The sequence below is a fragment of the Xenopus laevis genome, chromosome 4S, assembly GCF_017654675.1.
Source record: "Xenopus laevis strain J_2021 chromosome 4S, Xenopus_laevis_v10.1, whole genome shotgun sequence".
NCBI classification, from domain to species: domain Eukaryota; kingdom Metazoa; phylum Chordata; class Amphibia; order Anura; family Pipidae; genus Xenopus; species Xenopus laevis.
In genome coordinates this window covers 51,454,564-51,482,002 of record NC_054378.1, presented here as the reverse complement: position 1 = coordinate 51,482,002, position 27,439 = coordinate 51,454,564, and positions in this window count along the sequence as shown.

The following is a 27,439-nucleotide window of genomic DNA, read 5'->3' as shown; positions in this document are numbered from 1 at the left end:
GACCACCAGGGGATACACTAGAATGTTAAAGAGTAAAGATGTAAATTGTTCCCCCACCACTAGAGAGAGATAGGGGTTATGGAGGGTATAAAAGGGAGCCACACCCTAGATTTGGGGTCTTGCCGGATGCAGCAGCCTGGTAGGAGGAAGACTTGAAGGGAGAAGAAGAGAGAGGTAGTCTTTAGAGTAGAACAGTTTAAAGTGTAGCAGGCACTAGGTGCCTGAGGTAGGGTAGCTAGTATGGGCCGTTCTATGCCCCAACAAGGAGATCAGTGGGAATAGTTCTCCGTGGACACCCCACAAGACAGGGACCCAGGAGAAAGGGGTTAGACAAGGCAGGGTTTAAAGGGCTTTGAGTCAGCGAGCTGCCGGTGAGCAAAACCCGATCTGAATAACAAAGGGGTGCTGGACAAGCACCAAATTTTTGAGACAAGAGGCATGGTCAGAATGATAATTTCAGAGCCATTATTGTTATACCCTTTTACATATGTAAGCAATATAAGTAGAAGGATGCAGACGCTGTGCTTTATTAATTATAGTAATAGCCATCATTATGAAGAGAAATAGGGGCAGATTCACTAAAGGGCGAATTTTTGGCAGCAACCGATTCGCACACTTTGCGCCACTTCACCAGGTGCAAATTCGTTGCCACTACGCTAATTCACTAAAATGCAAGGTTGCATCCTGGGCGCCAAACACTGGCGACTTTTTGCTAGCAATACTTCTTCAGTGCGAGCATTTCATAGCAAAGATCCGCTAGTGTTTGATTGTGCCTAGAAAAAAATTTGTTAGAAATCCTACACTTAGGTCAATTTGACTAGGGGAGGTGCATAAAAGTTGTATAAATGTCTTTTTTATAAATGGTGTAAATGCTTGAAGTGGCCACTTTTTATTACAAATTTCCAAGGGAGCTTAATAAAGACATAAAAGCTCCTCCAATGCCCCAGACATGAGCCAACCCTAAAATATATATGGCATGACCCTCAAATGTGTTAAAAAAAAACTAATAGTTCGGACTTTTGAAGGCAATCCTGCTTTAAAAATAGAAAAGTCACCAGCGTTTTTACACTTTTTATGACATTCTGGGGTACGGGATATAATGTCACTGACATCTGATTGAGGAAGATAAAACTTTGTTTCAGCAGTTCAACTAGTCTGAGGTGGCCAAGGAAACTCTGGCAAAAAGAGGTGCTGTAACGTTCAGTAAAATCCACAATTTAGTGAATTTGCGGAGCAATGACAATTCGCCTAGTGATAGAGTGCAAATAAACCCTAGCGACGGTCTCTTTCGCTATCAAATTGTCATCTGCGTCTGTTAGTAAATTGTCAATGTCCCTGTGGATGTCATTTCTGATGAAAAGTCCTTAGCATTAGCCACTTCTCCTTTTAGTAAATCTGCCCCAAAGTGCATAGTCCCATAATCCCTTTATTATACTATGTTAACATTTGGGGGCCGATTCACTAAGGGTCGAATATCGAGGGTTAATTAACCCTCGATATTCGACTGGGAATTAAAATCCTTCGACTTCGAATATCGAAGTTGAAGGATTTAGCGCAGATAGTATGATCGAACGATCGAAGGATTATTCCTTCGATCGAACGATAAAATCCTTCGATTCGAATGATTCGAAGGATTTTAATCCACCGATCGAAGGAATATCCTTCGATCAAAAAAACTTAGGAAAGCCTATTGGGACCTTCCCCATAGGCTAACATTGAGTTCGGTAGGTTTTAGATGGCGAACTAGGGGGTCGAAGTTTTTTTTAAAGAGACAGTACTTCGATTATCGAATGGTCGAATAGTCAAACGATTTTTAGTTTGAATCCTTCGTTTCGAAGTCGTAGTCGAAGGTCGAAGTAGCCCATTAGATGGTCGAAGTAGCCCAAAAAACACTTCGAAATTCGAAGTTTTTTTACTTCGAATCCTTCACTCGCAGTTAGTGAATCGGCCCCTTGCTCTCAACATGTTCGGTGCTCGAAGTTATACTAATAACATACAGTTTGACACAAACAATGCCAGTTATTTGTTTCCCTGTCAATTTGTCACTGTAATAAAAAATATAAGACTGTAGATAAATGAACATCTCTCCCTATTTGCTGCAGCTGGCACCTCCTTTCGTCAAGCTCCCCGCAAAAAAAAACACGTTTTCCAAATTTTACCCATCCTGATTTGTTCCCTGCTCAGCTGACACACATATTTTCCGTAGCTGTGAATAACTAGCATTTCACAAATGAATGTGATCACCGTGTGAGAAATTATCTTTTTAAAATAGAGCCTAATTTGCATATAAGGAACAAGAGATTTATGATAGGCAACATTGAACAACACTGCATCTGCCTAGGATCAGCCGTAATTTACATTGTTTGTGACCGATCTGAAATTCTAAAGCAGAAACAAGATGAAGTGCGCTGTTGCTGTGTTATTGTCAGGAGTCTTAGAATTACCGGAGATTTATTAGTAATCTTATCACAAACATGTCTCAAGTTTTTGCTTTTAATATGTGCCAGACTTCTCCGAGGAATTTTCCTCGCCGCAATTAGATTTGTCATGCATGCGTCCTCAAGTTTCGTTGATTTCTATCCCAAAATAAAGCCACCTATCATTATATCACAGTAACTCGTGCACATTTTTTTTTTTTGCCTTCTACTTAATAATCAATGTATTCATTATTAAAACCTGAGCCCTCAAGCGATGGATTTTTGCATATTCTAATGACTAGTGACTTGCAAATTACATTGACCTTTCATGTTCATTCTGCGAGCACCTTGTTCTAATGTGTGCTGTATTTATAGTTTGCCAATACAAACTAGCCAAAGATTGGATAATTACTGTAATCTATTAGCTCGATTGCTTTCCCCGCTCATTTGTAGCATGTGCCATACAGGCTATTTTCAAAAAGCTGGCCAGAAATGAGAGGGGAAAAAAAGAGCCTCGTCTTTCCAATGTACACACTTACTAATGTATAAAAAACAGCCCATCTGAGCTAATGGATATGTCTTAAATGAAGAATCCACTTTACTATTACTGTCATAATGCTATTTGTGACTGACAAAAAGCACAGCTCTGGGAGTATAAACTTAGCTTAAGATTGTCAGGCAAAGTTCCATTTCCTATTTATTATGCTGACCTCCATGTAGTGCTTAAAGGTGTATGGCCTTCCGGACCACAGCATCAAATATATCAAATGCTACGTACGTCTTGGTACATATTCAGACTTTGTCTTCAAACTGCTACGAGTCAACAATATACTAACTGCTGTTTATTCACTTTTAACATTTCTTTGGCATGAGATTGTAAAATGACTACTAATTTAAAGGGCCAATACTACAGTATTTTTCAAAATGAAAATATTTATTTCCATAATAAATACTAGAGGGCTGTCCAAATGGACAAAGATGGGGGCACCCCAGGATATTCTTAAAGGGATGGTTCACTTTTCAGTTAATATGTTATAGAATGGGTTATTCTAACAGTTCATTTAAAGGAAAACTATACCCCCAAAATGAATACTTAAGCAACAGATGGAAATTTTCTATTTATGATTACCCAATGACACATGGGGGCACATTTACTTAGCTCGAGTGAAGGATTAGAATGAAAAATACTTAGTATTGCAAAGTATTTTTTTGGCTACTTCGACCATCGAATTGGGCTAATTCGACCTTCAACTACAACATCGAACGATTCAAACTAAAAATCGTTCGACTATTCGACCATTCGATAGTCGAAGTACTGTCTCTTTAAAAAAAAACTTTGACCACCTACTTTGCCACCTAAAACCTACCGAGCACCAATGTTAGCCTATGGGGAAGGAAAATCATTCGATTGATGGATTAAAATCCTTCGAATCGTTCGATTCGAAAAATTTAATCGTTCGATCAAAGGATTTATCCTTCGATCGTTCGCTCAAAGCATTTGCCGAAAATCCTTCGACTTTGATATTCGAAGTCGAAGGATTTTACTTTGAGGGTCGAATATCAAGGGTTAATTAACCCTCGATATTCGACCAATAGTAAATGTGCCCCATACTGTACTACTAAAAAGTATATTATTATGAAAATGGTTTATTACATGAAGCAGGGTTTTACATATGAGCTGTTTTATGCAATATATTTTTATAGAGACCTACATTGTTTGGGGGTATAGTTTTCCTTTAAAGGTGAAAAAAACCCTTTAATACCATCAGACTACGTAGGAGCTCCATGGTATAATACCACTATGTTAATATAATCTGCCACTATATGGAAAAGGTAAGACAACTCTGACATGCTAGGTGGTATATACAGTATGTGCATTTCTTAAACACAAACCGGCAGGTACAGCTACATCAGGGTTTTCCTAGCATATGTTTTAAGTTTCTTTGGGCAGTTACTGACTGTTACTTAAAAGGGAACTCCACAGAAACATAACTTAAGCTTTTTGAACATAATTTCAAGCAACTTTGCAATATATACATGAACTAAAAAATATGCAGACTTTTCATGATTTTTAATGGTTCCCTAAGCCTAGCCCCTTGCTCACCTGCTGATCTCTCTGACTACTTTGCTGAGTTGGCTGACTAATGTTACTTTGTATCAACAGCCAGCTGTCCTCAGCCTGCATCCTCCAAACCCCACAATTCCCTGCACATGTATCATAGTGCAATGCATTGTGGGTTATGTAGTTCCTGCATGCTGTCTGAAAGCTGTGGAGAAATTGTTACAATTTGTAACATCAGTGTTTAGTTCAGGGGTGTCCAAACTACGGCCCGCGGGCCATATGCGGCCCGATATCCATTTTTAATTGGCCTGACTCCGGTGTGTCCCCCCGCTCCTGTCATGTACCTTATTCAGCGCTACCGTGTCGGCGCATGCGCACGCTCCATTCAGACATCTGACGGCAGCGGGAGAAGTGGTACGAATTGGTGTGGCCTGTGTAGCCTGTGTGTAGCCCCCCGGAAGACCGTGTGCCACTGACAAATGCGGCCGTTCATCACTGTCAGCTGTGCATCACGCATCAGGGCCCGCCCCCCTCTAGTGATGCTTCTGATTACACTACCTAATCCAGGGAATGCATTCTCATTTTGGTGTTGTTATTCACTTAAAGAAAATCTATAAAGACTATGGCACACAGATTATTATGATCTGACTTGTGGCTCAAACAATAGGATTGCCCTGCTTTGGCTCAGTCTGATAGTGGCCAACTAGGTGAAGATAGGCTTGTTTGACAATTCTGGGTATGAGCTGTAATTTCTTCATTTATTGAATGTTAAAAAATGATGTAAATGTAAAATAATGTAAGATATATGCTGTCCCACCTAATGTTTGTCATAGTAAAATGTTAAGATTTGAAAATCAGATTTTAGGTTTCATCAAGATAAACAACACAAATTCCAAGCACGTTCTAAATGATGAAGTAATCTAGATCTATGTTCAAGGTAAAATGTGTTTCTTCCACTGCTGCCCTTTAACATCAGATTACTGGGAAAGGAGACGCCACATGGTGGTACAAGATTCGCCCTCCCTCTCTGGCTTTCTCGTGTCTCCCCGTTGACAGTGTATTACAAGACAGTAATGGATAGATAACATTACAGACACTTGTAATTAAAACAACACTAATTTTGTCTCAGTGGCTGAGCTTTGTTGTTTGAAATCATCTATCATAGGCTTCATGCTTCATACATTTGTCTAGCTTCATTCTGCTTGGTCAACACTTTCAGGAAAAATTCTTATGTACCTGGTTACTGTTGCACTTGTATTCATTTAGCTTTGTTCCTATAAATAATAAAACAATATGTAAGAAACAAGCAGCCTATTACTTGGTACGGTATAATAATATTCCCCCTAATGGTGTTATTCTGAATTTAACTCTTCAGCACTAAAAAAGTGCATGCCTCTTCATCTGCTCTAATATGTGTAAACATTGTCTGCATTTCAGACCGGCAAAAAATAGCCAGAGGACAGCTGAAAAGTGTGGCTTCTTTCCACATACTAAGGTTGGATGATACAATACCTCATTGATACACATTTAGGGGCACATTTACTTAGGGTCGAATATCGACCGTCGAAGTTAAATCCTTCGAATATCAAAGTCGAAGGATTTAGCGATATTCGTTCGAACGATTAAATCCTTTGAATCGAACGCTTCGAAGGATTTTAATCCATCGATCGAACGATTTTCCTTCGATCAGAAATTGGCTAGAAAGCCTATAGGGACCTTCCCCATAGGCTAACATTGATGCTCGGTAGGTTTTAGGTGGGGAAGTAGGTGGTCGAAGTTTTTTTAAAGAGACAATACTTCGACTATCGAATGGTCAAATAGTCGAACGATTTTTAGTTCGAATTGTTCGATTCAAAGTCGAAGTAGACAATTTGGAAAAAATACTTCGAAATTCGAAGTATTTTTTATTCTATTCCTTCACTCAAGCCCTTACTCAAGTAAATGTGCCCCTGAATGTGGTAAGCTAGAACAGGACTTGCGATAAGCCATGTTACTTTATTCTTTTGTCTTTACCATAATAAGGGTGTGGACTGCACCTCACAAGGAAAGGTGCTGATATTGTCTCCATGATTAGACTCACGGTCATAAGCTTTTGTGACAATATACCTGACATGATAAACAGAGATACCACTGATGCAGAGTATAGAGCCAATTCAGGCATTAAACAGCATTAACAATATCATAGTAATTTGCTCTGATCCCAGGCTACTTAAATGAATTGTGTAGGCAGTGTTCTTACAGAGCATTTTACTGCATGCAAAGCCAACTAATTTGAGATGTGCAAGAGAACCATGTTCTTAACATAAACCTATAACCTATAAGGGTTTCATATCCAGAAGTAACCCCAGGATATTGCAGAGTGATTCTTGCCATACTCTTCACTGTAAAGTTTTTTTTACAGTGAAATGCTTGGTATGTATCAGATTATGAATGACACATGGCAATTGTAGCTTGCCATGTCTTAATATGTCCTAATAAACTTTTTGTATTTTTTTATTTGCTGCCTTGGGAATTTTTTGGAGGAACTCACATTCTTGGTTTTGCTTCTGTGTATATGCGCCCTTGGATATTTGGAACTGTGAGTATGTCCTTCCTATTTTTGAAATTGGATTTATTTCAGTAGTGCTCATACAAGTTGGAAGCACCATCTCTTTCATTTTGTAGTAGCTTGCACCCAAATATGTAAATCAATGAACACAGGCAACTAAATGAATATGGTCCCCTTGATTTCTTTTTAATTTCCCAAGCTATCTGAGCATATAAAAACATCCTGACAATTTAAATATCAACATACCAACTGAATAAATTGTCTAGCCAGTGTCTGTTTTCCACAATCATCCCATTATCATTATTATGCTTAGTCTTATTTTCTGGGCCATGAGCTAACCATTCTTTAAACTAGGATGGATCAGTGATCAGCGAGTAGTATTTATAAATTCAGGTTCCACTACATTGCTATTCCTGGGCAAAATGTAACTTGTGCCCAATAATAACAGAAGTCTGTTCTGCCCAAATGGAAGAGGTTTGACTAGGTCAAGTAATTAGGTAAGAAGACCCATCAACCCAGCTGGAGAAATAACTTCACAGCACAGATAAACCTCAACACAGTTAACCTTGGCTAAACATGCCACCTAGTGGGAACAATGAGATGGGGCAGACATTCATCCCATGCTTAACAAGGGGCAGAGGTAAGGTAAAGTCTTAGGGGCAAATTCACTAAAGGGAGAATTTTCGTCAGCGATCGCTTCGCCACACTCACCAGGTGCAAATTCGTTACCACTACACTAATTCACTAAAATTCGAAGTTGCGTCTCAGCAGCCGAACGCTGCTTTTATTTCTGCCTAGGGAAACTTCGCTAGTACTCTTGCGCTTAGGTTAAAATTAATAGAGCGGGTACCTAAAAGTCATATGGACGCCTTTATTAGTAATGTTGGTGGCCACTTTTTCGAACACATGTCCAATGAGCCATAATAAAGACAGAAGAGATCCTCTAATGCTCTAGATATGAGCCCACCCTTAAACAAATGTGACATGCCCCTCAAATTAGTTGTAAAAAAATTGTTCACACATAAATCTTTAATAGTTCGGACTTTTGAAGGCAATCCGGCTTTAAAAAAGGAAAAGTCACTGGCGTTTTTTACAACTTTAATGAATTTCTGACATAAGATTAAGGAAGATGCAGCTTCTTTTTATCAGATCGCCTGGTCTGAGGTGGCGAAAGAGATAAAGTTCAGTAAAATTTACATCTTAGTTAATTTGCGGAGTAATGACCATTTGCCAAAACAAAAAGTCGCCTGGAGATTTAATAGAAGTTAATAATGAAGTTCCGCCACTAGCGTGAAATTCCGCCACTCTCTCTTTTTATAGGCGTATTTATCAAAGGGTGAACTTTCACTTTCACCCATTGATAAATACGCCTTTCAAAATCCCATAGAAATTAATTGAGAGCTGCGGAATTTCACTCTAGTGGCGGAACTTCATTTTTTGATAAATTTACCCCATGGTGCGAAGGAATGCTAGCGACAGTCTCGTTCTCTAGCGAATTGTCCTCAATGCCTGTTAGTGAATTGGCGATGTCCCTGCGGATGGGATTTCTGGCGAATTGACGCTAGCATCGGCCACTTCACCCTTTAGTGAATTTGCCCCTTAGAGTTTATATTATGCTTACTGCCATGCTACTTAACCACACACATGTGGCATGCTCTGCTACAACTGGGAGCACCTCTGCAAGAGCATGGCATTGTAAACCTACATATTATGGTCCTGTTTAGAAAACAATCTCCTGTGTGAAATCTAGATGTACTGTAGGTTAACCAAGTTAAGAACCTTGATCTAAAATATTGTTTTGTATATGGAAGTCACAATGCTGTAAGAAAAGATCTTTTTATGATGGTTTTTACTTACAGTATGTTATATCTACTTAGATTTAGGTCCTCATTATTTAGACATACTACTCTAGATCCTCATTATTTAGACACTCTACTGTATGTCCAACTAATAAGGACCTGAACCTTAGTAGGTGTAACACAAGCTACTATATAATATAGTTGTGAGATCTTGTACTGGCTCATACATAGCCTGGTCGCTCATATATTTATTATGTACATAGGGACAACAAATATGTGCAGTTATTAAATACTGTAGTTATTCCCAATTTGTTTTTTGGTCCAAAACCATTAGTGCTAAATATTTATTCAAATTTCCTGATGCATTCTGGCTCACATACTACATCAGATTAGCAAATACAGTATATAGATCTGATAATAGATTACACTAAAATAGTTTTGCAAACAAATGTTTCGTCAGATGTTACGGTAGCAAAATACACTGTATTCACAGGACTGCTGGTTAAGGTCCTTCAGAAATAATGTATTTGGTAAAATATTGACCATTCTCCAAAGGAGTCAAATTCAAAATTACATTTTATATAAAGAAAATGAACCCACTATTTTTTCCCACAATAGATCCCTAGAGAAGTCTATTAAAAAAACCAGATCTGGAATAAAAACAAAGAAAGTTTAGGGATCCAAAGTAGCATGCTATTAAAACACAATACTGGCAGTTTAAGAAACTCATATTAAAATAAAATATGATGATATTACAGACTAATTGCAATTTGTATTGTTTAGTTTATCATTATTAGATTGGTGCTCAGGCAAATACGCTTTGCAAAAGCATTTTCTAGAAAAACAATAAGCTTTTTTTCCCCCCCCCTAACCTATAACTCGGTTATATGAATTTACTTTTTTGCCTTAAGAGATTGTTGTAATGTGTGTTAAAACAAGCAATGCAATTTCATCTCCATAATCCCACCAAAGAGAAACTATATTAGCATAACATGTTAAAAAAAAATGTATGAATACTCTTAATTTGTCAGGCTTGCTGTTAAGGTTCAGCGTTGCTCAAAAGCACCACCTGAAGGTGAAAGCTATGTACAAAATTGTCTTTTCTTTTGTTAATTTCAGCAGTCTGCAAAGGTAAAAAATGATACAGCTGCAACGGCTGACAGAGGTATTTGATGGAAATGACTGATTCCCCACAGCTGCACCTGCAGAAAATTGATGATAATTCTGTCTAACCTAATCATTATGATTTGCGACTTTATTCAGATACACGTTCGATTTATAAATGTGCTAGTCTTGCGTTGTATATAATGTGACAAAGTACCATTCTCAGATGAAAGGTTCTTTGACCTAATTTTATTAATATTATAAAGGCTCCTGCAAAAGGGAGAAAAAAAACCTTTTTTTTTTAATAATTAAGCCGTACTGTACAGAATGCTGCTGTGTAAATACTTCTGGAAAAATGACAGATTGCAAAATGTAAAACCTAAAACAGTTTTTTTTCTTTAATAAGTGTTCTGAAGTGCAGAGCCTGTGATGCTATTGGACAAGTTAATGCATCCTTAATAAACATAAATGATCGTATCATTTAAGCGCTAGGCAGCAGGATTACACTAAAGATGTATCAGTGTCAGATTGGTCCTGAAAGATGGGGTTTGGGCCTTAAGCGTAGAAGCTTTCTGTCAGATTGGAATATTAGGGACTTTTCGCATAGGTAAAGCCAAGGGTGTGTGTGTACACATTTCCCAGTAGTTACATAGGCTTTGCCTGGGACAATAGAATAAACAGGGTAGGTGGTCTGCACTGTGTAGTTCCTCAATCTGCCTTAAACCCCATCATAACTGTAAGCAGCAAACAGATATAGAGCAGAGCACTGTGCAGTTAAGACCATGTTTTTCTCTGTAAATGACATTACAGGACATGTCCCTAGTCCTCTTGACCATTCCCAGTTACACATGGACACACTCCCATTTGTCTAAAATCCCCACTCAGAATCTCAGAGCCTCCGCTTCTGATTTTTACAGTTCGGGACTGTCCCACCTAAATCAGGACCACTGGGGTATATTCCCAGCCATACTGTTACCTGATGTAGTAGAGCCTATTTTATCCTATGCTGTCTCCATGCCTAGCCACCTTTTCATCAGTCTAGACATCCAGGGAGCCATGTACGAGTCAAGGGACAGAGCATAAGACTCTTGTGCAGTAGAAAGAGTTTTACAGAAGTTACATCTGCTTCACTGCAGTGCTTTTAACTCCGCTTCCACCACAATAGAAGTGCTGCCTCTAAGTTCCACCTGCAAACAGAGGTGTTTCAGGGCACATTGTCACCCTGAGGTGGCCTTTCTGATGCTGCCCCACCTCGCACATGGCGCATACCATTTCCAGGAGTAGGGGGGTTGCATTTCTAGTGCTGAGAACGCAATTGGGCTCTCTGCAGTAGCAGAGCCAAAATTCAGAAAAAAATATAATGCTTGAGGTGTATCACATGCAGGCCTGGATTTGTGGCGAGGCCACAAAGGCCCGGGCCTAGAAAGCAAAAAATTAGGGGCTGCATGCAGTCAAGCTGCTTTATGGGGAACTGTACATGCCCAGTTCACGGGCGCTTAAGCGCATGCGCTTATAGGGGAGGGGAGTGCAGCCGAGCGATAGGACAGTGTGCCCCAGGGGCGCCCATCTGAGAAATCCTGATCACATGGTATGACAAAAAACTTTCCTTTTCTGTTCACCATGTAAGAACTTGAGGAACTCTAATGAACAATGGCATAATCTGAATATGAGCATAATGTGAATATGATTAATCTTTGGCAGTTTTTATTAATACTATACAAGTCAATGCAGGCACTGATGTATAACTGGGTCACTGGGCCAGGGTACAATTCACGTGTTATATATTCACGTTATATCAAAGATAGTACAGGTCAATAACAAGTCCCCATTACAAATACATTTTGCTCATTCCTAGAATTTTCATAATTTTGCTGGCTGATTAAAAAAGAGAAACAATTACCTGTTGCATATGTTTTCCTGTTCCATATGTAGAATACAAATAATTAGCACTCTTCCATTCCATAGGTGAAAATCTGCAACGCTGCAGTATCCCATAGCAACCAATTGGATATTTATTTTCATGATGCTAACTGCACCTTACTGAGCAAAGCTAATTGGTAATTGGTTGCCATGGGATTACTGAACTGGAGGAAATATGAAGCCCTGTTAGTAAACGAGTTTTATTCAATAATGGGCTATTTTACTGTCCACCAAATAGATTTTAGTTCTGGGCTAAGTTTATCATACAAAAATCTTTGTACAGGGCATTCCTCATTATATAATGTTTTTCATAGGTATGGCTAGAAAACCTTCATAGACATAGATTTATTTAAATATGCAAATATATTAATAAAGATTACTGTAGATTCCTTAATAGTATCAGTACTAAAAATTAAACAGGCAGCATCAACAAACCTTACATTGCCTTCCATTGGGAATCACCTGAAAGCACTTGAACTAATTCTTTCAGGCAATTGTCATAGAGCATAATGACCAAAAAAATGAGGACTGTGTTCCCCGTGTGTTCTATTGTCCTACTAAGAAAGAAGAAACAATAAAGCCAATTGCTGCCTTAGATAATTTACAGTCTAGAAAGACTTGGAGACAAATACAACCACCAAGAAACATAAGTTATAGTAATACAAATGACCGGCAACTAATTCTAGCAGATCCAGCGCAAGGAATTATCTATCTATGGCCATTATCTGGTATGTAATACCAGGCCTAAGGTGTCCTGAACAAGTAAAATATAATGGGAAGATATAGTGAAATGCTGTAGTATAGTTTGCATAAAACATACGCAACTTTTTTGTCTGCTGCGTCTATTCTGTCGCTATCCACCTCCGATATGGATATTATCTCTTGCATCTCCACATCTCTATAAATCTCTACATATCCAGATTTTCTTATTCATTTGTGACTGCGGAATTGGGTGCAAATTTTACACATAGGCTATTCTTCAAATGTACTTGTGTCCAAGTAAACTCCTAGCACATACATATAGTTGCACTAAGTGCTATTGTCTGTTGTAGTTTCAATAATGATTACCCATCTTTTCTATTTATACCTGCTCCACCATATCTTTAAAATGAAATACACGGTATGCCGCAAGGGTGATGCCACATGTAGCACCACCGCAGAATGAGAAAACCACCCAAAATGTTAAAAATATTAGCACTCTATTGGAGCAGAACTGGCCGCTACAGATAGTACAACAGTAACTTTACTCTTTTGGGGCAGTTCCTACAAGTAATTTGGTTATTGTTTTTATATTTATTCATGTGTAGTTTGTCTCAACTATTTCATGAGGAAATTGCTTCAGACAACCGCATTTTAATGGTTATGGAATTTTGACACTACGGATTGAATCGGGAACTTGCACAGCTACACAAATATTTTTATGATATCCTGGACTTTTAAATATTTTAAATATCCTATATCTACTGTATTTATTCTTATATTATACACTACTTGTGTTCATATGTAATTGATTATTGAACCTCCCAGTGGTAAGGGTTAACTGTGGTTCAAAAGATTTTTTGATGGAGGGATGGGACTTCCTGTATGACACTATAAAGCACTTTTTCACTTTGACTTGTACACACTTGAGAAAGGGCCCCTGCTGCCCGAAACATGTCGTGTGGAATGCACAATAAAGACTGAATAGCAGGTATTCTGCTTTTTGCTGTTTTCTTGATTTGCCAATTTAATACATTGAAGTTAACCCTGTGGTTGCCTGTGACGGAGCACCAGTGCAAATCGAGAATATAAAACTAATCCTGGGTGCATGTGTGTTACCTTTAAATGTGATTACAACAGTAACTTTAATTGCTGTAATATGGATAAGGAAAAAACTGGAGTAAAATCTATACCAATGTAGTTTTGGGAAAATGTTATGATTGCTGAGATTATATTTGTAGAATTTTTTCTGCTCCAAATATATCTCACAATTTGAGATGATGAATGTTACCTTATTTATGAAAAAAAAATCTAATTAAAAAGGTAATTGAATAAAACTTTGGGAAAAAAATCAGAATACCTCAAATTGCCATTAAATCTATCATTTTAATGAGTCTCGCAAGCTTTCAAATGATGAATGTTTTTTGCTTAATAAATATAAACAATTTGACTTTTAAAAATCATTCTTCATTATTCTTTAATGATGGTCAGCTTCTGACAAAACATATTCATTTACAGCTTATGCACAGCTTATGTGTTTAACGTTTTTTAGATGCAGGTTTGTGAGCAGCTTTGATGATATTCCATGATATTCTTCCCGTTAGATACATTGTAGCCAGTTGTGTTCCATTGTGCATGCCCTATTTTTACAATGTATATCGTTTGTGACAAATTCATATACAGGTAATAATATTTCAAATGCATGTTGAGCTCACAAACTTGTACTTTCCGGAATTAAATAAAGCATATAAACATTCAATGCATGCAACATACATTTCAATGCACATGTTCAAACAATCCTGTGTTCTTATAGATCTCTACAGCCTTTTTTTTTTTCAATAGTCTTAGATACATGCAATACATTATTTTTCATTGTAATATTCTGTATGCACAGTAAAGTAAATAAATTAATTAATTGTATTGAGCATTTATTTTGTCCTAGCACTTTAAATTGTATGAATGCTGGGTTTCATTTAAACTTGATGAACTTTGGTCTTTTTTCAACCCGATTTAACGATGTAACGGTGTAATTATGTAAATTCATATTTCAGCCAAAGCCTAAGTGGCAGACAGAATTAAGCTGATAATGTTTTACAGAATTCTTGTCATCCAGAATATGGGTTCAATAGTCATATCATTTAGTAGTAGATAAATCACCTAAAATTCTAATACCATTGTGCAGGGCAAAGTGGTACGCTTTACAAATCTGCAGTCAATTACACTATTCTAAGTGGTTTAGTTATTAATCTAGGTTTTAAAAGAATAGTGCTGCTGCAATGTTTGATCATTTACTGCACAAAACAAGTTGTTACAAATGATGCCCATATTCCAGAAGCAGATAGCAAGGAAAGTAAAATTGCTGATGCTTTGCATAGAGGACTTATTGTGGCCCGTGAGTGTCTGTGTGTCGCTATAACTGAAAAAAACTGTCTTTTGAAAGCAAGGAACAATAAGGTATGTTCATTTCGGTCCAAAGGAATGTTCTAAGGAGTGGTCACCAAATACGTTAGAGTAGCTCATTAAGACTGAGCACCGAAGGTGATAATTTAAACATTGTCCCAACAGGCTGCATATGCTGTGGAGGATGTGCAAATTTAATGCAGTGCAAATTAGAATAAATGCAGGCCTCTTAAAAACTTAGAACTACAGTAACATTTTAAGTTCACCGGACCAAAACAATATGTTGATGTCTACACATGCCTTCATTTTCCACTTGACTTTTTCTGAATTAACAGATAATCTATATTTTTTACTGATTTCTTAAGTTTCACAGTTCTTCTTAGGCTTCCATACCTGCTGTTGATTATGGATTATGTGGGGGGGAAAGTTTGGTCATAGATGTATTTAGATTGCAAAGAGACTCAAACGGCATCCTTTTTGTCCATGCTTTCATACAGGTCCATAGATTCCTAGGTGGTTTTTCAATAATGGCTGTTCAGCTTGCAGCCTCTTAACAATGTGCCCCTATTTAATATATATATATATATATATATATATATATATATATATATATATATATATATATATATATATATATATACACACAAATGAACACAATATACCACACTAACAAGTCTTAGCATTAAAACAAAAGTTGTTTTTTTTAATAATAATCTAGTGTTTAGGTCATATAAAGCGAAAATGGTGACAAAATGAGAAAGGTACTGTAACTGTAGCCACAGAGACTACCAACTATAATGCACCACAAATATGTATAATAATATAATGTTGGTATAATGCACCACCAACTCTGTAGTACAATGCACCAATATTAAAGGGATACTGTCGTGGGAAAAAACATTTTTTTCAAAATGAATCAGTTAATAGTGCTGCTCCAGCAGAATTCTGCAATGAAATCCATTTCTCAAAAGAGCAAACAGATTTTTTTATATTCAATTTTGAAATCTGACATGGGGCTAGACATATTGTCAATTTCCCAGCTGCCCCAAGTCAGCTGAAGTAGCACTATTAATTGATGCGTTTTGAAAAAAACATGTTTTCCGATGACAGGATCCCTTTAACAATGCAGACTAAAAAAATACATTTTTAAAGAAGTGCTTGCAGGTGCCGTAATCTTTTGGAGCAAACAAAAACTTTTTCAGCTTTATTGCAATCACTGCACATTGGCACAAAAAATAAAATTCTCGGAAGTGCTACCTAAACAGTTTCTGGGTTCGCAAAAGCTATATCAAATTTGCGCAAAGGAAAATTTGTTTGCACAAAGGCATAATTTTGCACATTGCAAATATTTTTTCCATTATCGACTTTTATCACATTCCCCCAATAGGAGTGTAAACTAACAAACTGTCCGCAACAATGCTAGGGAAACCAAGGACATCACTTTGCCCAAATAGAATACTAATATCACCACCTGACAGCATCCAACATAAAGATAACAATGAGATGGAGGTGCACAGTCTAATCATTTGAGAAGGCATTTGGTCATGTTCAAAGGAAGTTGTCAGGTATGGTAAGGTGGTTATGGTTAGAAGGGTGGATAGGGTAATCTGTTGCAAGGACCCTACATGCCAAATTGTCTGCTGTTTGTCTGGTGCTAGGGTTCAGCATGTGTTGGTACGAGTGGACAGATTATTACTGTAGAGATTATGAGGAGACCAACCATACTCCTATAACTAGGACTCTATCCTCAAAGATTGACATATGGGTGCAACACATACTTGCGAAGTGAAGGTCTAGCTAAGCCCCTATCCCACTCTTATACTATTTTGGGGCAAACCACCGAAGACCCACTTGCTAAAGCCCTAGGGAAATGGAAAAGGGACATCCCAAACTTAACGAAAGGAAGCCCTAAAACAGATACCAGACTTAACTATATCTATCAGAGACAGATACATTCAAATGAAATTCGTAAACCGAGTATATCTCACCCCATACAGCATTTCCAAAATATTCCTCCAGGCAGCTGATACTTGTGTAAAATGTGAAATGGCCATTGGTTCTTACATTCAGGTTTTTATATTGTGTGCAAATTTTCCTAGAACGTTATCTATGCAACTTTTAATTGTAATTTAAATAGCACCATAAATGGACACAGCATTATACAATTAATGGTACAATAAAAGAGAAGTGAAGATTGAATCCAAAAACAGATATATGCAGATATCTCTTTGGCTTTGCAGTCTAAACGAGAGATATTTAGAAAAATAATAGTTGAGGTGAGATTCATGCCAGTAGCAGTACAGTGCCACATATGGGAAGTGCTTGTTTTAGCAACGTTATGCATACGGGATATTATAAAATTCTGTAATCAACCTATTGTATAAATTTATTTTATATTCATGCAAGATAGGCTATTAGCAAATCTGATGATTTTTTTTATGCATATCAGCGATGCTTCTGATCAATGAAAAAGCATCATCCTAAGCAACATAACCCCTGCACACCTAGGTTCTGCTCCTTTCTTATTCCGCATTCAGCACATACAGTATAAAAGCCAAATGTCCATTAAAAATCTCACAAAGTGTTGTTGAACAAGGACATCAATTATCTCCTCAGCATTTGGCACCTGTCTGTTTCCAAGCTTTTCAATTCGTCTCTTTTTGAACAGCAGGGTATAGCTTTTAAGACTAAGAAAGCCTGAACTATATCAAAACCAAGTCCTGTGGTTTAATAAATGGAGACCTCGGTAATGGAACACTCTATGCTTCCAGTGTAACGTCCATCATATAATCTGTACAAATCTTGAGCATTTATACCCAGCTAATGAATATTTCAAGAAGAAAACAAGACTAAAGAGCAGTGGGAACTAAGTACTAACGTATATTTTTGACGTTGAAAAGCTGCAACCCCAATAATCAGAACTCTGTATTTCTCTGAAAGAAATTATATTTCCCTGAAGTACAATCTCGATTTCTTCACGCGATTAAATTCTGTTTAGCTCTACTGTTTAAATCAGATATTTCCTATCTCAGCTTCTGCAATCTACTCATACCTATCTGAGATCTGCTGCATTTAAATCTCAATCTGAATCAATCTAAATCCTCTAAATCTGAAATTCCCAAAGAAACAAGGAAAGTGAACATTTTAGTTTGCAAAATAATCATATTTGGAACATCTAAATTTGATGCAAAAAATACAATATAAAGTATGTAAGACGTTTCCTTAATAAGTCATAGTCTGACTATTAAATATTGAGTGTGTATGTGTCTATACAGTAAAGGTGTTATTTATCAAAGTCCGAAATTATCTCTATATTTTCTGCTATAAACTCCTATCAAATCTGCTCAGGTTATTTATGCTGATTATTATTAAATTTTTTTTAAATTTCCGGTTGGTCTTTTTGAATTTCAACCCTTGATAAATATGGCCCTAAATAAACCCAAGAGGCTGGTTTTGCTTCCAATAAGGATTAATTGTATCTCAGTTTGGATCAAGTACAAGGTACTGTTTTATTATTACAGAGTAAAAGGAAATCATTTTTAAAAATTTGGATTATTTGATTATAATGGAGTCTCTAGGAGATGGGCTTTTTCGTAATTCGGAAAAATTTCTGGATAACGGGTTTCCGGATAACAGATCACACGCCTCTATATATATATATATATATATATATATATATATATATATATATATATATATATATATATATATATATTCACATTCAGAGAAAGATACAATGTCTATTGAATAAAATGCTCGATGATGGTGTAATTACATCTAATTCAAAAAAGTACTTAACAGTACAAAACCCAAAAGCCCCAAAAATTTACACTTTACCTAAAATCCACAAAGACCCGGTTTGCCCACCGGGTCGTCCAATAGTCTCCTCCACTGAATCTGTTTTCAATCCTTTGGCCATAATGCTGGACAAAGTCCTAGGTCCATTGGTCCGGGAAGTCCCCTCGTACATTAAAGATACAGGGCACTTCCTGGAAAAATTACAAACTTTGAAAACAGAAATTACAGATGATGTACTACTGGCCACATTGGACGTGGCCAGTTTGTACACATCAATTCCCCATGGAGAGGGGGTTGATGCATGTGCATGGCTAATGGCGGAAAGGGCAAACTACACTGATACACATATACAATTTTTTTGGAGGCATTGAATATTATTTTAAGATGTAATTACTTCACCTTTAAAGATCAGTTCTACTTGCAGCTCCGTGGAACCGCGATGGGGTCCAACGTCGCCCCGTCATATGCAAATGCCTTTACGGCTAAACTTGAAGAACAGCATGTATATTGCAATGTAGACTACACCAGGCATGTGATTGCCTGGTGGCGCTACATTGACGATATTTTTTTGCTGTGGCGGGTTGACGCTGAGTCCCTATCGCGGTTTCACGTTTTTTTGCAAACGATGCATCCTTCAATCTCTTTCACATTGTCTTATGATTTTGAGAAGATACAATTCTTAGATGTACTTGTTTATAGGAATTCCATGAATGGGATAGAGACATCAGTATATACAAAACCCACCGACCGTAACCAGATTCTCCATTTCCATAGTAACCATCCACCACATACAAAAAAGTCTATACCTATTAGCCAATTGATGAGGGTTGACAAAATTGTAAGCAACACTGAAGAAAGGGCGAGACAACGTCAATTAATGTGCAAAAAATGTATGGATAGGGGATACCCTGGGAAAGTGCTTCAAATGGCACAAAAGAAGATTGCGAGCAATGTAACACAACAGACAGGCAGGAAGAATACAGATTCGGCTAACAAACATATTCCGTTTGTATCTGAATTTAGTAGTTCCAGTGACAACATAGGGAAAGTCTTACGCCGCCATTGGCACATTCTAAGCAAAGCTTATCCTCAAATAGGAGAATTTGTGGCTCCTCCAGTCATGTCATACAGAAGGGGTAAAACTATCGGTGGTATGGTCACTTCGTCTGAGGTTAAAACGCAACTCAAGCGGAGTGATGCCTTCCTAGGAAGGAGAAAATTAGGGATGTATCCCTGTTTGGGATGTGTACAATGTTCACATGTCATTAAAGGAGAAGCTTTCATACACCCCAGTTCGGGTGAAAAGATATCATTGAGAGGACATTTTACTTGTGTGTCCAAATATGTGATATATGCGTTGACCTGCCCATGTGGTTTCATATACATTGGGGAAACCACACAGATGGTCAAGTCACGCATATCTCAACACAAATCCTCCATCAATTTGGGAAACATGAGACTACCTGTCTCCAAACATTTCCTAGAAGCTGGCCATGTAGCAGACCAATTAAAATACATGGTTCTGGAGGGAATTCCACCCCTCAAATTTGGAGGCAATAGGGAATTAAAATTAAAGCAAAGGGAGGTGTGGTGGATTCACAGGTTGAAGACACTGGCACCATCCGGGTTAAATAGGGACTATGATCTGTATTTATTTCTGTGATACAATGTAGCAGCATGACATGAAGTAGGTGTGTTAGATTTGATTTTGGAATTCCCAGAGGTGAATTGCTTATGACTCTATGTAACAACAGGGATGGCAGAGAATGGGTTAAAAATGCTGATAGCTAATGAACCTGATGTCATTTCCTGTTGAGATGTTTAAATGTTTGGCATGTGTTACTGACATTATCCTGTTATGCTTGAGAAAGGGCACGCTGCAGGCCCGAAACGTCGCAGGTAGAGAGATGTGCTGCCATTAACAGGTCTTGTAATGAACTTTTAACTTTAATACACTTTTTTCACTTTTTGAGACGAGTGCTGCCTTTTCTTATATATATATATATATATATATATATATATATATATATATATATATATATATATATATATATATATATATATATATATATATATATATATATATATATATATATATATATATATATATATATATATATATATATATATATATATAGCAAAACTTTCCAGACCAGCACTCCCTTTTGGTGAAAAATCAACAATCTTTTATTGTGACATGGTATCTTATTCCAACGTTTCGATCCCAATAGGGATCTTTTTCAAGGATGTTAATAAGCAACTTTAAATTTAAATACCAGTTTTCTGGTAACAAAAAATATATATATTTATATTAAAATAGCCTCAAATAGGAAATCAGTGAAATAATTAGAGTCTCTCGTCTGCTAAATGTAGATTTTAGATTACAATGTAACAAACAAAGGATACACGCAGGCAAGGCATCCACCAGGGTATTGAAGATTAGTTCATTAATAGGTTCAGTAAGCGGCCATGCATCAGCATAACATTAGGGGCTAACTGATACCCTGACTGTAAACCACTTATAACTACAAACTTGCAAATCATTTCAAGATGCATGTCAAAGTGAGAGATGACAGTGTTAAGGAAATACATTTTTCATGTATTCTATTAGAGCAACACATTTTGAACATGCTGCAGTGTATATAACGGTATGTATTGTCTTATAAATCCCTTCCATCATTCATTAGTGGCTGAAGAGAAGAGACAAATTGTATATATACTTTTTGAAGTTCACTTCCATGCTAACTGGGTGAATTACATGAAAGATCTCCGCAATTCAAAACAGCACATTAGCTGTATTTTAAGGAAAGGTATTTAATTCATAAAAGATAACAATAATTTGTATGAATCCAATGTACAGCTATCATTCACTGTAGTTCCGATGCTGATGGTTTAAGATTTAAAAGTCCAGCTGTTCTGAACATATATTAATAGAGGGCCCAGAGTTGAATTTTTAAAGAAAGTTATGAATGAATGCCGTGTTTATCGATGAAGGCTTGTTCCACTATACTTATATGGGTTTACTCCAAGCACTTCTGGTCCCTAGCACAAACAGGTAGGTTAACTGGTGCCTTATAAGATTGACTACTGTTTGCTTGTGTGATAGGGGCCTTAGAATGTAAGATTCATTAGGGCAGGAATTCATGTGAATGATGTATTTGCAGAACACTGTGCAATATGTTTCTGATATTTAATGATAGTCATAATAATATAATACAGGTTTCGGAAATGCCATCAAAAATGCTCTTGACCTGGGGTTTATCGAATAAGGGATCATTCTGTCATTTGGATCTCCATAAGTTATTTAAACATTAAAACCCAATAGGATTGTTTTGCCTCCAATAAGGGTTAATTAATTATAGTTGGGATCAACTACAAGGTACTGTTATGCCGGAGAAAAAGGAAATCATTTTTAAAAATTGGAATTATTTGATTAAAATGGAGTCTTTGGGAGATGGCCGTCCTGTAATGTGTAGATTTATGGAAAAAGGGTTCTGGATAAGGGATCCCATAGCTGTACTAATACTGTATATTTCACAACTTTTATTATATTATCTTTTTAAAAAAAGAATTAAGCATATGTCTTACAAAATGGAATATCTAAGTTAAAATAAACAAAAAAAAAGCACACATATTTTAATCCATCATGATCTAATTTAAAATGCATTTTACAATACAAGATCTAACTTCTAAAAGTGCATTGAACCAGTGTAAAGTATAAAGATCAGTATAAATATCAGTATAGCAGGATGTCGTTTTGCTGCTCATTATATAAATTCTGTTTTAGAACCAAAATCCAATTTAAATGTCAACTCATCTAATATTTTCTTAAACACATAGGGATATCCTGTATTGGTCGGCAAAGACCTCAGTTTAAATTATCCCCGTTTAAATGCTATTTTTTCCCTGCAGCCAAACGATTCAAATGCTTATCTTTTTCCAGGGGAGAAAAAATAGTTTGTAGATGTGACTGTAATTTCAGTAAAAATAAGCACAATTGGCCAGAGTTACCGCTAGCAGGGACTTCGCTGATTTACTAACGGGCGCAGGTGTCACTTTGCTAGCGAAAGAGATAGACGATAGCGGTGATTCGCACTGTTGAATGGACGTTACTCCGCAAATTCAGTAAAATGTGGATCTTACTGAACGTTACCTCTTTCGCCAGACTTGCCTTCGCCATCTCAGACCAGGCGAAAGTGCAATGGAGTGCATAGAACTTCCTCAATCTTTAGTTATTTGCATTATATTTTGTGAGTGGAAAAACATCTAAGTTCCAAAAACGCTGGCGTTTTTTTCCTTTTTGCAGGGTGATAGGCTGCAAAAGTCGTAAAAAACATTTTTTGTGTAACCGGTTTCCCCCAAACAGCAGATTTTTGCTAGCAAAGTGTTGCGATTGGTGCGAAGCCGTCACTGTTGAATTTTTCCGCTTAATAAATTTACCCCAAGATTTAAGGTGCTCTTTATTATAGATCCTTATTAACTATGCAAAGCATGATCCTACAGTGGCAGTTTACCTTCACAAAACCGATTGTTTTCATAGAGTACACCACAAAATGATTTTTTTAAATTGCTTTTTTATTTTCTACTGTTTCTCTAAAATTAAAATTTTATAAATCTAAAAATTATTCCTTTAAAGAGATACTGCCATCGGAATAAAAAATGTTTCCTTTTGCTTGACAATGTGGACATTGTAATGGGATTATTACTGGAGACGTTGTGATGCACCCATCATTGGGGACCAAACATCATGTTAATTGCTTTTCTACATGTGACAGTCACAATGTTATATATTATATAAAATGCCCTTGCAGTAAAACCTATGTAGGACAAACCACAAGACCGGTCAAAATTCGGTTAAATGAACATAAATCGGTCATACGCAGTTTTAAACCGGATAAGGCTGGTGATGTTAAAGAGAAAAGCAGGACAAAAAAGGAAACATTGTTGGCCAAACATTTTTTCACTCAGGGCCATCAGGTGTCACAAGTGAGATGGCAAATAGTGGAAAAAAGTAACCGCTAGGCAAGGGCAGGATATTAAAGGAGAAGGAAAGCTACAGAGGCATTTTATTGCCAATAGATTAGCTGCAATAGTGCAAGCTAGAATGCTATATTTATTCTGTAGAATGTTTTACCATACCTGAGTAAAAAGCTCTAGAAACTCTGTTTGTTTAGAATAGGAGCTGCAGTATTAATGTGGTGTGACATCACTTCCTACCTGATTCTCTCCCTGCTCTGGGCTCAGATTACAGTAGAGAAGGGAGGGGTGGGGGGAGAGGAGCAAACTGAGCATGCTCTTGCCCAGGGCAATGAGGTTTAAGATGAAGGCAGGAAGTCTGATACAGAAACCCATGTGTACACAATAGAAGGAAAGAATTGCAGTGTTTCTTTTGACAGGTGACTCAGAGCAACATTACTTGGGGGGTTTACTGGTATATTTAGATGGACCTTTCTGATAAGGCTTACTTAGTTTTAACCTTTCCTTCTCCTTTAAAAGACTTCAGTTATTGGATCTGGCTAGGGATGGGCGAATTTTTTCGCCTTGTTCGCCACGAAAATGATGTTGCTTTTTGTAAATATTTTTGTATTAGAAGTTTTTATCGTGTCATTTTTTTTCTTTTACAGATGAACACTTCAATGCTCAACGTAATTATTAATCAGGGTCAGCTATGCCAGGCTCCTGTTACCCTTATGTAGGGTAAGATCTATTCTACACAAATATCAAGTGTGTGTTAAATCAGTGAATTGTGATCGGTATGGCTTTATTGTGGGTTGTGGTTTATTCCTAAATTCCTTCGAGTAACTACACGCTAACATATTGAATTTTTGTAATATTTCCTTTTTTTCGGTTAATTGTTTGGTTTTTATTGCACTGTATCACTTAGCACTGACACTTTATTGAACAATTGTGTATCACTTACGCATATTGTATGTGTGTCGTTTTTATATGCTGTCACTTTTAGGAAAAGTGTTTTAAATGTTTTTTACACTGAATTTCTGGTTGAGAAATTATGACTAATTGAATGATTTATTGGACTATTTATCAGCACAATGTTGTTATATTCCGTATGCTTTCCCCGAAACGTTGTATTGCATTCCGCTTAATAAACACTTAAAGACTTCATGCAGACCTGTGTGACGAGCCTCTACCTGTGTGCACAAGGCATCTCTTCAATTAAATAGGTTGTGTGAGATCCTACACTTGGGGGCAGATGTATTAAGGGTCGAATATCGAGGGTTAATTAACCCTCGATATTTGACTGACGAATTAAAATCCTTCGAATATCAAAGTCGAAGGATTTTGCGCAATTCGTTCAATCGAACGATTCGAAGGATTTTAATCCATCAATCGAAAGATTATCCTTCGATCAGAAAAAACTTGGAAAGCCTATGGGGACCTTCCCCATAGGCTAAGATTGACTTCGGTAGCTTTTAGGTGGCGAACTAGGGGGTCGAAGTTTTTTCTTAAAGAGACAGTACTTCGACTATTGAATGGTCGAATAATCGAATAATGGAACGATTTTTAGTTCAAAACGTTCGATTCGAAGTCAAAGTCGTAGTCGAAGGTCGAAGTAGCCCATTCGATGGTCGAAGTAGCCAAAAAAACACTTCGAAATTCGAAGTTTTTTTTCCTCTATTCCTTCACTCGAACTTAGTGAATGGGCCCCTTATTCTAGTCCTTTTGCTTGAAACCAATGTGTAATATTGAGTAACATAGTGTACTTCTTGTTTATTACTTTCTGTCATACAGAAACTGTATCTTGTGTATGGCAGGGATTCTAGATTTATTCTATGGATCACATAATCATTTGTTTTCCTTTAAAAATATGCACATAGAGACAGCAGACATAAATAATGTGGTCTTGACTATCCATTTGTTGGTAGTTAAACCTTCAGTGGAGACACTTGAGCGTTCTTACTAGACTTCTGATGAAACAGCACCAATCTAGTGAAACTGGGCACTCTCCTTCTTCTCTTTGGGTCTAGTTTATTATACTGAAGTTCTGTGGAAAGAACCCTTGCTGTTGGAAGTCACTGTGCTTTTTCTCTGGATCACGTTTCATTACCCTTCTTATGTAGTGCAATTGCCATTCCTGTTGCTTTGTTAATACTGCTCAAGGGATTGCTATTTACTGCATCTCATACTGACACGCTTCTGCTAAGTCGATCATAAATATGCTGTCAGAAATACATCACTAATGCGTAAAAAAAAAAACTGGTTAGAGCCTGTTATAAATAGTCACCTTAATATCTTGGAACTACTAAGGGATTCTAACCTACCAAAGGAGCCGTGATTCATCTTAGCTAACATTTTTTCTATTTGCTGTTATACTGGAGCAGATGGAAAATACAGGAAAATAGTAGGATGAAATATATCCTCAACCATTCTGATATACATTTTTGAGTTTATATATATATATATACACTTTGAAATTCATCTGATGCTCAATGCCGTGAGTGCTTTCTTTGAACTTATAGATATATATATATATATATATATATATATATATATATATATATATATATATATATATATACACATACATATATATACACATACATATATATACACATACATATATATACATGGATTTGGACAATAATTGCTTTGTACTTCCAATGTTGCTTTTATATTATGCTTCCATATGTTAATAATTCCCCTATGTTAAATAATTAAATATGTTAAATAATTAACTTTTAATTAAATATGTAATGTTTCTCAAAACTGCTGGTTTGCAAGTAATACAACTATTTTCCCTAATATTATCATATTATCGAGGTCAATTACAGAGATGGATTTTTTTTTAAAAAGTCTTCATAAATTATATATACATATGCACCCTCCCCATCCGCACCCTCCAAACATAAACAACCCTGGCACGTTCTAAAACTTTGCATATGTTTGCTTTCATTTCTAAAAAGTTCCAGATCTCAAGTTCTTTTCATTGTTCAGTGGGCATTCTTGTTTTCCCTGTAACACCTTCACTTTTTAACAGGTATCTGAATCTTTTTTTACATTCTGAAATGGACAAAATCTGATAGCTCTGAGTTGACATCATTTTATTTATTTTAAAAAATGTTAATACTATATGGGATATGTCAGGAAAAGGATAAACAAGCTATTCATTGACTTTATTTATATCTGCTACGATGAATATTTTATTAGGAATGACAGTAATCTCCCTTCCCCTCCCTTTGGTTTTCCCTATCTTGACAACTTGTCACTGCCACATCACTGCCACGCTGGTCATCCTTGGAACCCGACCTCTGTAGCTTTATGTGCCAAGTGGTCATGCTGTCCCCGTCTCACTCCAACCAATTGTGACAGAAAGCAAGCCGATCCTAACAGCAAGTCCTGGCACCTGTGACACTTTGGGATTACACATGTAGATCAGCGCATTACATATTGTCTCCAGGCTAACAACTCAAAGAAGATACATGACATCTCCAAAAACAGATCTTACATTCGCATATTCAGGAGCCTAATTATGCTTTACAAACAGATGGTCAAGATAGTTTTCCCTCGCCCCTGATATCGTAAATGAAACAACAGAAAATGCATTAAAGCATTCTTTGCTGTTTTTAGTGTATTAATTGAATTGAAGCAGAGTATGTTCATTTAGTACATACAACCATTTTTCAAATATAGATTAGCCCACAGGTATCACTAGATGTAGTGATCGATTACTAAT